The following is a 12,396-nucleotide window of genomic DNA, read 5'->3' as shown; positions in this document are numbered from 1 at the left end:
TAGATTCCCCAGAAAGAAATGCTGTCCTGCTTATCATCTTCATTTTAGCCAAGTGATTTCCATTTCTGTATGCTGATCTCCAGTTTAAGAAAACAAATTTGCATTATTTTAAGGCAACAAGTATGTGGTAATTTTTCACACCAATAGCAAACTGAACCAGATTTTAGTACCATGCTGGGGCTGTTTGACGTGTAATGATGTGGGTTTGGAATTTCACAATAGGCAGAAGGTGGAAGACATTTGAGGAGCATGATTGACAAAGACCAGATTACCTTCAACAAACCATCAGTAGTGATATGGATATTAAAGATTCAGCTAATGAGGGCTGAGAAGGAAGTGAGGAGCATGGTAGAGAAAACATACATAGTGTTAGAGAATTGTTACTAACAAACTATTAATGGAAATATAGACAAAAAGGATATGGAAATGTGAAATACGTTACTGGACACTGGAAGAAAGGGAGGTATTTATTATAAAGTGGCAGAAAGCTTAGCTGAATTGTGTCCTGGGAATAATACATAAAGTTTAACTTGCAAACAATGAATTACAATGTTTAAGTGAGGAGATTTCCAAGCAAAGAGTTGAAGAAATGGTCTACTTCTTGCTATTTATAATAAAACAAGAGAAAGGAATCAGTTTGAGGGAAAACTGTTAAATAAAAGAGCAAGAATTCAAAAATTTAGGAAATTATCAGCCTATCCAGATTGATTGCAAAAGGTACTATAATCAGGAGATTCAGTCTCAGGTCAATGTGCTCTGGAAAGAAAGCTCTGTGTACTTCTGGCCAATCTTTTGCTATGCCTTAGAAGGATTGAAAGACTGTAGTATTCAGCTACAAGGTTCTTTGAAGAGATTAAGCATGTGACCCTTGGGTCCTCTCAGGCATCTCTGAAGAATTCACAGGTAGAGATAGAACCATCCAGTAAAGGACTGTGGAGAGTATCTATACTTTATAGTGTTGCAAAGGAGATCCACAAGGTACATAAAAATTATATACTGCCAGAAGCACTACCAACATAGACTAAAAGGATAAAGAAGGGGACAAAATGAAAGAAGGCTACCAGATGACCTAAATTTTAGAAAAGGAATAGGCTGCTAAATCTACTCAGCTGGGAATACATGCCAGCTTTCACAAAAAAAGGAGAATGACTCTGAGGATGTATTATCAAGCACAGAGTATGAAGCCAATAACCCAGAGGGGTTTGCTGGAAAACACAGAGAATTATTCCCAGGCCTTGGAGCCAAATGAAGTTTGCTTAACTGCATTTCCCAGTTGCTGGGGACCTGTGACAATTTGAGCAACACAAAATAGCAATAGAGTATAAAATAAATCAAACAAATACATTTATTCAATAGTTAAGAAAATAGGCAAATTGCTTGCAGAAAATTTCAGAAAAAAATGTATCTATACAATCCACCCTCAAGGAAATGGTGCATAACTCCTATCCCTTAATTGTAAGTTCTGTATATTTTTTAAATCAAAAAACTAAGAAGTGTATTATTTTTAATACTAAAAATACTATTTTTCAGTCCTAAAAATACAGCATATTAAAAATAACTAAAATGAAAACACAAATAAGAAGAAGAATTTTAAAAGCTACACAAAAATGAAAAATATATAAAAAATAGAATAGGAAATACATTGAAAAGCTTTGCATTTGAAAACAAGTATTCAAAAAACTTGAAGATGTAGTTAAAATAGGACTCAAAATTATTGGAATTAAGTCAGAAATAAAAATAAAATAATATCCTTTTGCTAATGATTTTATAATTAGGTGATTTAATACTTATAAAAATTAAATTTGATGAAGTAGGCAGATTAAAAACAGGTTTTAAAAGTAGTAATTTTTCTTAGTCTAGCTATACATGCCCAAAAAGAAACTGAAAAATTATTACATGAACATATTACTGCTTTATATTCTTTAGAAGTTTAATGAAAAAGATTACATTAAAAAAAGTTTAAAAATTAGTAAAAAATGTAACTAAATTCAAACACATGGAAAAATATATGATGTCATGTGAAAAGATTTAATGTGATTAAAATGAAAATTATTCAAAAGAAATATCAATTTAACACCATTTTACTTAAAATCCCCTAAATATTGTTGAAATTGTATAAAAATAAATTGGAGAAGATAAATATTCAAAATTAGCCAAGACACTTATGAGTTTTACTTTATTAGATAAATAGTGGGGCTTTATTTACTAGATATTAAAAAATACAATAAAGCCACATTGTTCAATAAAAAATGGTACTTTGATACCATAGAAGACAGCAAATGGATGAGTGGAACAGAATCGAGAACCCTTAGGAAAAGAAGAAAAGATGGCTTTCAATTATTGGGAAAAAAGAAAAAAATTGCAATTTGTTTAGTGGTACAGGCATATTTGCTATCCACATGGAAGACAATAAATATGATTTATTGTCTACCTCTAATACCATATATAACAATACACGAGTAAGGACTCAAAGTCAAGAAAAAAATTAAACAATAAAAATGTAAAAAAGTCTACTAGGCATCAGGAAGGATACTTAGCCAAGACTAGAAATTTAAAATTTATAAAAATAAGAAACTGTCAAGGTTGCAGAGCCAATGTATCTCTCATAAGTTACTGGTGGTTATGTAAAATGGTGCAGCCATTCTGGAAAACAATTGACAGTTTTTCATAAACTTAGACGTATCTTTACACAAATAAAAGTTCATGTAATGATGAAAAATTAGGAACATGTGTCCATAAATAGAAGAATAAATAAATTGTGATACATCCACTCAATCAGATAGTACTCAACAATAAAAAATAATAAACTGATACAAGCAGTAAACTGGATTGTTTTCAAGGGTATTATGCTGAATTAAAATAAAAAGCCAATCTCAAAAGGTTATATACCATGTGATTCCACTTACATAAAATTCCAATTATGTAAAGCTATAAATGATAAATTTATAATGATGAACAATTTTGTGGTTGCCAAGGGGTTACAGGGTTGGAGGAAGGTTGTGACTGTAAAGGAGAGGAACAAGGGAATTTCTTGTTGTGAGGTAATAATTCTGTATCTTGATTATAGTGGTGGTTACAAAATTCTACATATGTGAAAAAATTTCGTAAACATATAGCCCACCAAAAACAAACAAACAAACAGAAAAAAAAAAGAGTCTTTCTAAAACTGGTAAAATTAAAATAAAGCCTGTATTTAGTATTAATTATATCAATGCTGGGTTTTTATAAGATGGTATTGGTAGCAGAAGCTGGGGAGGTAACATAGAACTCTGCATACTATTGCAACTTCTTGTAATTCTTAAATTATTCCAACTTAAAAAAATAAAGCATTTATATTTGATTATTTAAATCATGGCAAAAGATAAAGTCAGTAGGAAATTTTCAAACAGAAAGATCTTTGAATCTTTGAAAAGATCTTAAAATGCTTTTCACATATATAAATACATTGACAAGAAAAAAACAAAAACTCCAAAGTAATAACAGTAGAAGAGTACATAATTTGTAGAAAAAGCAAATGTCCTTGAAAGTTAATGAAAAACTCAAATTTGTATGACAGAGGATATGTAAATTAGACTGAAGCAGTGCTTTATTGATACCAAACTGGGTCAAATTAAACAGAGAATCAGAGAAACACTGGAGAGAAAGTGAGAGATCATTGGCCTTCATCCCCCATGCATTACATTTATAACCTACGGTATAATGTGACTAAGCTTGAGTTGTCTTCACATGAAAAAGGTAGGTAATAATTCTCCCATTTCATATCTTGGTATTATTTATTGCATGAGAAAATTTACAGGAAAGTGTTTTCTTTATAAGTTATAAATAACCTGAAGAATTTTTACTTTAAAAGAATTTAAATTTAAAAAATCACTATATACACACATGCACCAAGTTTAAGACCCTCAAATGGGGATATAGGTAGGTAGAAGGTATATATAAGTATAGATACACTATATCTATCTATCATCTATCTATTTATTTATCTATCTATATATCTATCTGTTAATGGAGGGTATATCTCCAATGGTAAATGGTAGACTCGCCAACTTACCATCTCAGCAAATACTTAAAGTACGTAAACGTGGTGTGAGAATAAGCCTTAGTCAAAGATCTTATTATAAGAAAAATGTATGACCCTTACGTAGAACACAAAGGAAGCTAAGGTCTTTGTTAAAGAGTAGAGCAGAAGGCAAAAATTTCAGAAAAATAATGGGAGAATAAATACCTTGAAAGAACACTTGTTTTTACTCTAAGTAATACGGAAAGCCTTTAAAGAATTTGGAAGGGTGCCATGACGTTATCTGAATTACACTCCTAAAAGCTCCCTGTGGTTGCTGCTGGATAGGAAAAGTAGTAAGGCAAGACGAAAAAGGGAACAGTTAAGGTATTGCAATAAATCTTGAGAAAAGTTATGGTGCTTGGGCAAAAGTAGCAATGGAGATTGTGAGGACCAAAAAAATTATGGATATATATATATTTCAAGTAGATTCCGTAGAATTTACTAGGTGAATGAATGTAGAGAGAGTGTGAAAGATGACATATGGATTCCAACTTGTGCTACCAAAAGAATTGATGTACTAAGATGAGGAAAGATGTAAAGATAAGGAAGCCAATGACAGATTTTGAAGGAATGTCTAGAATTCAGTGTTGGATATGTTTACTCTGAGAAGTCTATAACAGACATGCAAGTGGAAATATACAGTAAGCAACTGAGTACATAAATCTAGAGTTAAGAGGAGATGACTTGGCTAAGGATATATATGTAGGAGTTGTCATGTAGATGGTAACTGAGTCTGAATGAGATTACCGATCCATTAAATACAGGGAGAGAAGAAAAAAGATCCATTTGGAGTCCAGAATTAGGGGTATTTTTAGGTACTATAAAAAATAGTAAATAACTTGGTTGTTCTGTAATCTGTGATTGATACACATCTTCCTTTTCTTTCTCTATAATTGTTAAATGAAGATGGTTGTCAGGGTCTTGTGTGCAGACTGAGAAATGCTAGAAAATTACATTCTTTGCATGAACTGAAAGCTTAAAAGAACAAAAATGCAACATATTTCCCTTTGGGTGTCTCAAAACACTATGCAGCAGTTCTTTGTAAAAACTGTGCTTCTTTTCTTTTAGGTTCTTTTTTTTCACTCGAGAGTAGTGGAAATTAGTCTTTATTCTTTTATGTACCTATCTGTTTAAAATAGCAAGACTTTTAGGTTGTTTTCTATAAACATGGAATAGTCTATATTTTATAGGGAAAGATTTGTTGGGGAATAAGGAAGAATATAAATTCCCTGTACGGAAAGATGTATTGCCAAAGTAACTAATGCGTATTTGTCTGTAATTGTTTATTTTCCCCATTTGTTCTTGGATACTCCTTGACCTTTATAGAAAAGTTTGTTGTTACTTCTCTGATGGAATTTTTCCAGTATTAGATTAGATGTTTAAAGAGATTTAGATTGAGGAAATGGTTTCTCCTGTATAGCACGTCTAGTTTGCATTTATATGAGCAGATCTGCAAGTTTCGTTCTGGTTAAACATAAAGTTCCTCTTGGAAGAAACCAGGTATTTGAACTTTCAAAATGTATTAGAATAAATTGGTTTTTATTCTACTCAGATATACATCAATTTTCTAGATGAATTTTATTTATAATCCCCAACTTTTAAAATTATTATATCAATTCATGATAAGAAAGCTTGCAGGATTCTTAAAATAAATAAATGCAATTAAAAATATAAATGTCTTTCAGGTGACAGTAAGGATTTAAAAAACTATGGGAAAACAGCCATATTCACTGATTTGGTATGAAATGAATTAAATATTATGACATATGTTTATTTAATTCTCTAATTGCTTTGGATCTCAGGTGCAAAGTTGGATAATGCAGAATTTGTTTTAGGAGAAGCAATTTTAATTAAAAAAAACCGGATTTATTTATTTATACATATATGTAAAAACATTGCCAAACAAGCAGCAGAATATATCCAAGAACATATTTCCTAGGTAATAAACACTTAACCTACCTATGTGCTCCTCCCATTTTTTGCCATCAGATTTTTTGTTTTTATCTTTATCTATTTGTCTATATATCATCTATCTTCTCTTCCTTTAAAAATGTTCTAATCCTACACACACATACTCATGAAGTCTTAAATATTTCTTTTATTTTTTTAGTTTTTGCTATCATTAATCTACAATTACGTGAAGAATATTATGTTTGCCAGGCTCCACCCCTCACCAAGTCCCCCACACACACCCCACTACAGTCACGGTCTGTCAGAGTAGCAAGATGCTGTATAATCACCACCTGTCTTCTCTGTGTTGTACAGACCTCCCTGTACCTCCCTACAACACTATGCATGTTAATCGTAATACCCCCTTTCCTTTCCCCGCCCTTATCCCTACTTCCCACCCATCATCCCCAGTCCCTTTCCCTTCAGTAACTGTTAGTCCATTCTTGGGTTCTGTGATTCAGCTGCTGTTTTGTTCCTTCAGTTTTTCTTTGTTCTTATACTCCACATATGAGTGAAATCATTTGGTACTTGTGTCTCTCTGCCTGGCTTATTTCACTGAGCATAATGCCCTCTAGCTCCATCCATGTTGTTGCAAATGGTAGGATTTGTTTTCTTCTTATGGCTGAATGATATTCCATTGTGTATATGTACCACATTTTCTTTATCCATTCATCTACTGAAGGGCACCTAGGTTGCTTCCATTTCTTGGCTATTGCAAATAGTGCTACGATAAACATAGGGGTGCATCTGTCTCTTTCAAACTGGGCTGCTGCATTCTTAGGGTAAATTCCTAGAAGTGGAATTCCTGGGTCAAATGGTATTTCTACTTTGAGCATTTTGAGGAACGTCCATACTGCTTTCCAAAATGGTTGAACTAATTTACATTCCCACCAACAGTGTAGGAGGGTTCCCCTTTCTCCACAACCTTGCCAACATTTGTTGTTGTTCGTCTTTTGATTGGTAGCCATCCTTACTGGTGTGAGATGATATCTCGTTGTGCTTTTAATTTGTATTTCTCTGATAACTAGTGATGTGGAGCATCTTTTCATGTGTCTGTTGGCCATCTGAATTTCTTCTTCGGAGAACTGTCTGTTCAGTTCTCTGCCCGTTTTTTAATTGGATTATTTTCTTTTTGTTTGTTAAGGTGTGTGAGCTCTTTATATATTTTGGATGTCAAGCCTTTATCGGATCTGTGATTTATGAATATATTCTCCCATACTGTAGGATACCTTTTTGTTCTATTGATGGTGTCCTTTGCTGTACAGAAGCTTTTCAGCTTGATATAGTCCAACTTGTTCAGTTTTGCTTTTACTTCCCTTGCCCAGGGAGATATGTTCAAGAAGAGGTCACTCATGTTTATGTCTAAGAGATTTTTGCTTTTTTTTTTTGAGAGTTTTATGGTTTCATGACTCAAGTTCAAGACTTTAATCAATTTCAAATTTACTTTTGTGTATGGGGTTAGACAGTGATCCAGTTTCATTCTCTTACATGTAGCTGTCCAGTTCTGCCAGCACCATCTGTTGAAGAGACTGTCATTTCCCCATTGTATGTCTATGGCTCCTTTATCCAATATTAATTGACCATATATGTTTGGGTTAATGTTTGGAGTCTCTATTTTGTTCCATAGGTCTGTGGCTCTGTTCTTGTGCCAGCACCAAATTGTCTTGATTATTGTGGCTTTATAGTAGAGCTTGAAGTCGGGGAGTGAGATCCTCCCCCCACTTTATTATTCCTTCTAAGAACTGCTTTAGCTATTTGGGGTCTTTGGTGTATCCATATGAATTTTTGAACTCTTTGTTCCAGTTCATTGAAGAATGTTCTTGGTTATTTGATGGGGATTGCATCGTTTCTGTATATTGTTTTGGGCAGGATGACCATTTTGATGATATTAATTCTTCCTAGGCAGGAGCATGGGATGAGTTTCCATTTGTTAGTGACCTCTTTAATTTCTCTTAAGAGTGTCTTTTAGTTTTCAGGGTATAAGTCTTTCACTTCCTTGGTTAGGTTTATTCCTAGATATTTTATTCTTTTTAATGCTATTGTGAATGGAATTGTTTTCCTTATTTCTCTTTGTATTAGTTCATTGTTAGTGTATAGGAAAGCCACAGATTTCTGTGTGTTAATTTTGTATCCTGCAACTTTGCTGAATTCCGATATTAGTTCTAGTAGTTTTGCAGTGGAGCCTTCAGGGTCTTTTATGTACAATATCATGTCATCTGCAAATAGTGACAGTTTGACTTCTTCTTTACCAATCTGGATTCCTTGTATTTCTTTTTTTTGTCTGATTGCCATGGCTAGGACCTCCAGTACTACATTAAATAACAGTGGGGAGTGTGGGCATCCCTGTCTTGTTCCCGATCTCAGAGGAAAAGCTTTCAGCTTCTCGCTGTTCAGTATGATGTTAGCTTTGAGTTTATCATATATGGCCTTTACTGTGTTGAGGTACTTGCCCTCTATACCCATTTTCTTGAGAGTTTTTATCATGAATGGATGTTGAATTTTGTTGAATGCTTTTTCAGCATCTATGGAGATTATCATGTGGTTTTTGTCCTTCTTATTGTTGATATGGTGGATGATGTTGATGTATTTTTGAATGTTGTACCATCCTTGCATCCCTGGGATGAGTCCCACTTGCTCATGGTGTATGACTCTTTTGATATATTTTTGAATTTGGTTTGCTAATATTTTGTTGTTTATTTTTGCATCTACGTTCATCAGGGATATTGGTCTGTAGTTTTCTTTTTTGGTGGGGTCTTTTCCTGGTTTTGTATTAGGGTGATGTTGGCTTCATAGAATGAGTTTGGGAGTATTCCCTCCTCTTCTATTTTTTGGAAAACTTTAAGGAGAATGGAGTATTATATCTTCTCTGTATGTCTGATAAAATTCTGATGTAAATTGATTTGACCAGGGGGTTTTGTTCTTGGGCAGTTTTTTGATTACCACTTCAATTTCATTGCTGTAATTGGTTTGTTTAGAATTTATGTATCTTTCTCGGTCAGTCTTGGAAGGTTGTATTTTTCTAGGAAGTCGTTCACTTCTGCTAGGTTTTCCAGCTTGTTAGCATATAGGTTTTCATAGTATTCCCTAATAATTCTTTGTATTTCTGTGGGGTCTGTCGTGATTTTTTCCTTTCTCATTTCTGATTCTGTTGATGCGTGTTGATTCTCTTTTTCTCTTAATAAGTCTGCCTAGAGGCTTATCTATTTTGTTTATTCTCTTGAAGAGCCAGCTCTTGGTTTCATTTATTTTTTTCTATTGTTTTATTCTTCTCAATTTTATTTATTTCTTCTCTGATCTTTATTATGTCCCTCCTTATGCTGACCTTAGGCCTATTTGTTCTTCTTTTCCCAATTTCGATAATTGTGGTATTAGACTATTCACATGGGATTGTTCTTCCTTCTTTAAATATGCCTGGATAGCTATATACTTTCCTCTTAAGACACTTTCGCTGTGTCCCACAGTAGTTGGGGCTTTGTGTTGTTGTTGTCATTTGTTCCCATATATTGCTGGATCTCCATTTTAATTTGGTCGTTGATCCATTGATTATTTAGGAGCATGTTATTAAGCCTCCATGTGTTTGTGAGCCTTTTCGCTTTCTTTGTATGATTTATTTCTAGTTTTATACCTTTGTGGTCTGAAAAATTGGTTGGTAGAATTTCAATATTTTGGATTTTGCTGAGGCTCTTTTTGTGGGCTAGTATGTGGTCTATTCTGGAGAATGTTCCATGTGCACTTGAGAAGAATGTATATCCTGTTGCTTTTGGATGTAGAGTTCTATAGATGTCTATTAGGTCCATCTTTTCTAGTGTGTTGTTCAGTGCCTCTGTGTCCTTACTTATTTTCTGTCTGGTTGATCTGTTCTTTGGAGTGAGTGGAGTGTTAAAGTCTCCTAGAACGAATTAATTGCATTCTACTGTTGGGACCTTTTGCCTCTTTTCGGCCTGTGATGGCTGCAGAGTGGAGGTTTCCATCCTCCCTCATTACATCAGCATTTGTGGCCTAACTAGCTTCAAGTGCGCACGCTCTTGGCCCTAACTCCGCCTCCCCACCTAACCCGAAACCTGCCTAAAGACCCTAGTGACTGATGAGATATTCAATTCCCATTGGTTTCTGTTGCTTCCTTATCTTCCCCTATATAACTAAGCCTCTGATGGAATAAAGCTGAGTTTTGATGCACCCTTGAGGCTGACACATCTCCTGCCTTGGTGTGGTTTTTCTACCCCTGGATCTCAGGGGAAGGTGTATAAGCCGCCGACACTTGCCCTCTTGCTCAGCCCCAGGGATAACAGGCTGGTCCTGCTTGTCCCCTCGCCTTCTTGTTGCTGAAGAGCATCAACTGGTGCCCCGTGTGAGGAATGAGGAGCTTCGCTGATGAGCTAATCGGACTATGGGTAAGTGTAATCCCATAAAATGTGGGACATTCTTCTTCCAAGCCTGATCCCTCTCTTGAATCCCTTAGGGTCCTCCTCTGAAGTAAAGGCCTAGAGCTCTCTGACAGCCAAGCTATCAAAACCTGGGAGACCTTAGTTAAGGTTGCCCCATGGCTGCCTACAAGTAATTTGTTTGACTGGGAAACTTGTGACAGGGTGGAGCTACTCATACACAAAGCCCAAGTTAATCGGGGTGATATCCCCCCTCTGGGGACCTTCCCCACTTTAGCAGCCCTTAAGAGTTGCTTCCCTCCTCGGCCATCGAAGTCAGCTGCCAAGAACTTAATAGACAGGGTAACCACTGGGTCGGGAGCCCCTTCCTGGGGAGATTCTGATCCCCTTCCTCAGGCTGAGTCCACACCGGCAGGACAAGAAAGCCATAAAGAGCCAGATGAGAATCGTGGCAATGGTGCTCTTGACCCTTTTTTTTTTTTATTAAAGGGTAGTTGACACAGTTATTTTCAGGTGTGCAACACAGATTCAACATTTATATACACAATAATTCTAGCTACCAGCTATCACCATACAAAGTTGTTACAATATTTTAACTATATTCCTTATGCTATACATTACATCCCGGTTACTTATTTATTTTACAGTTGAAACTCTGTACTTTTTTTTTGTTTGTTTGTTTTTTGAGAGGGCATCTCTCATATTTATTGATCAAATGGTTGTTAACCACAATAAAATTCTGTATAGGGGACGCAATGCTCAATGCAGTATCATTAATCCACCCCAAGCCTAATTTTCATCAGTCTCCAATCTTATGAAGCATAACAAACAAGTTCTTACATGGAGAATAAATTCTTACATAGTGCATAAGTTACATGGTGAACAGTATAAGGGCAGTCATCACAGAAACTTTCGGTTTTGCTCATGCATTATGAACTATAAACAGCCAGTTCAAATATGAATATTCGTTTGATTTTTATACTTGATTTATATGTGGATACCACATTTCTCTCTTTATTATTATTATTTTTAATAAAATGCTGAAGTGCTAGGTAGATGCAAGATAAAGGTAGAAAACATAGTTTAGTGTTGTAAGAGAGCAAATGTAGATGATCAGGTGTGTTCCTGTAGACTAAGTGTTAATCCAAGCTAGTCAAGGGCAAAAAAACATCCACGCATGCAGAAGATTTCTCTCAAAACAGGGGGGTGGGGTGAGGTTCTAAGCCTCACCTCTTTTGATCCCCAATTTCTCACCTGATGGGCCCCCTGCGACTGTGCCTGCCTTAGGTTGTTTCTCCCTTGAGGATTCTTACCCGTCTCTGGCTAACCAGCAATCTTCCGGGGCCATACAGGGAAATGTAAAGTTGGGAAGTAAGAGAGAAGCCATATTGTTTGAAAAGGTTAGCTTTTTACTTCTTTGCAGATTTATGCCCTGTGGCTTCTATGCCCAGCATTTGTCTTGAGGTATCTTTACCACTTGGAAGAATTATGATACTCGGTAAATTTGATATGAGGCACGAATTCTATTTAAGGGTTGTAATTAGGAAGGAAGAAGAAAAGCTATAGAAGTAACAGGCAGAAGAAAACATGGGAGGGTTGATTATTTCTTTGACATAACTTCTTGTGGAGTAACCTCAGCATGTATAGGATTTAAACTACTAATTAAATTGTGCACACACATTGACATAATAGGAGTACAGTTACATAACCAAAGCAGACCTACAATTACCAGCCATCTCCAGTGAAACCAAGAAAACCAGTTAGGCACCTTAGGTATTTGTGAAAAGTTATCAATGATATGGTGGGTATTGTCCAACTGAACTTGAACAGTCTGAGAGAAATCAGACAAATTAAAACAACCCATTCCTGGGGACGGTTCACATCCCATATGTTCTTTTAACAGTAGATAGTCTGTAGTTGTAAGATTTTGGAGCGCTACAATTTGCACTTCTCCTAATTCTTGGTTGAGTTCCAACAGTATAGATTCAGTCAAATTTGTTGTTT

Source organism: Manis javanica, chromosome 4 (genome assembly GCF_040802235.1).
Source record: "Manis javanica isolate MJ-LG chromosome 4, MJ_LKY, whole genome shotgun sequence".
In the NCBI taxonomy this organism is placed as follows: Eukaryota; Metazoa; Chordata; class Mammalia; order Pholidota; family Manidae; genus Manis; species Manis javanica.
This window is presented reverse-complemented; position numbering follows the sequence as displayed.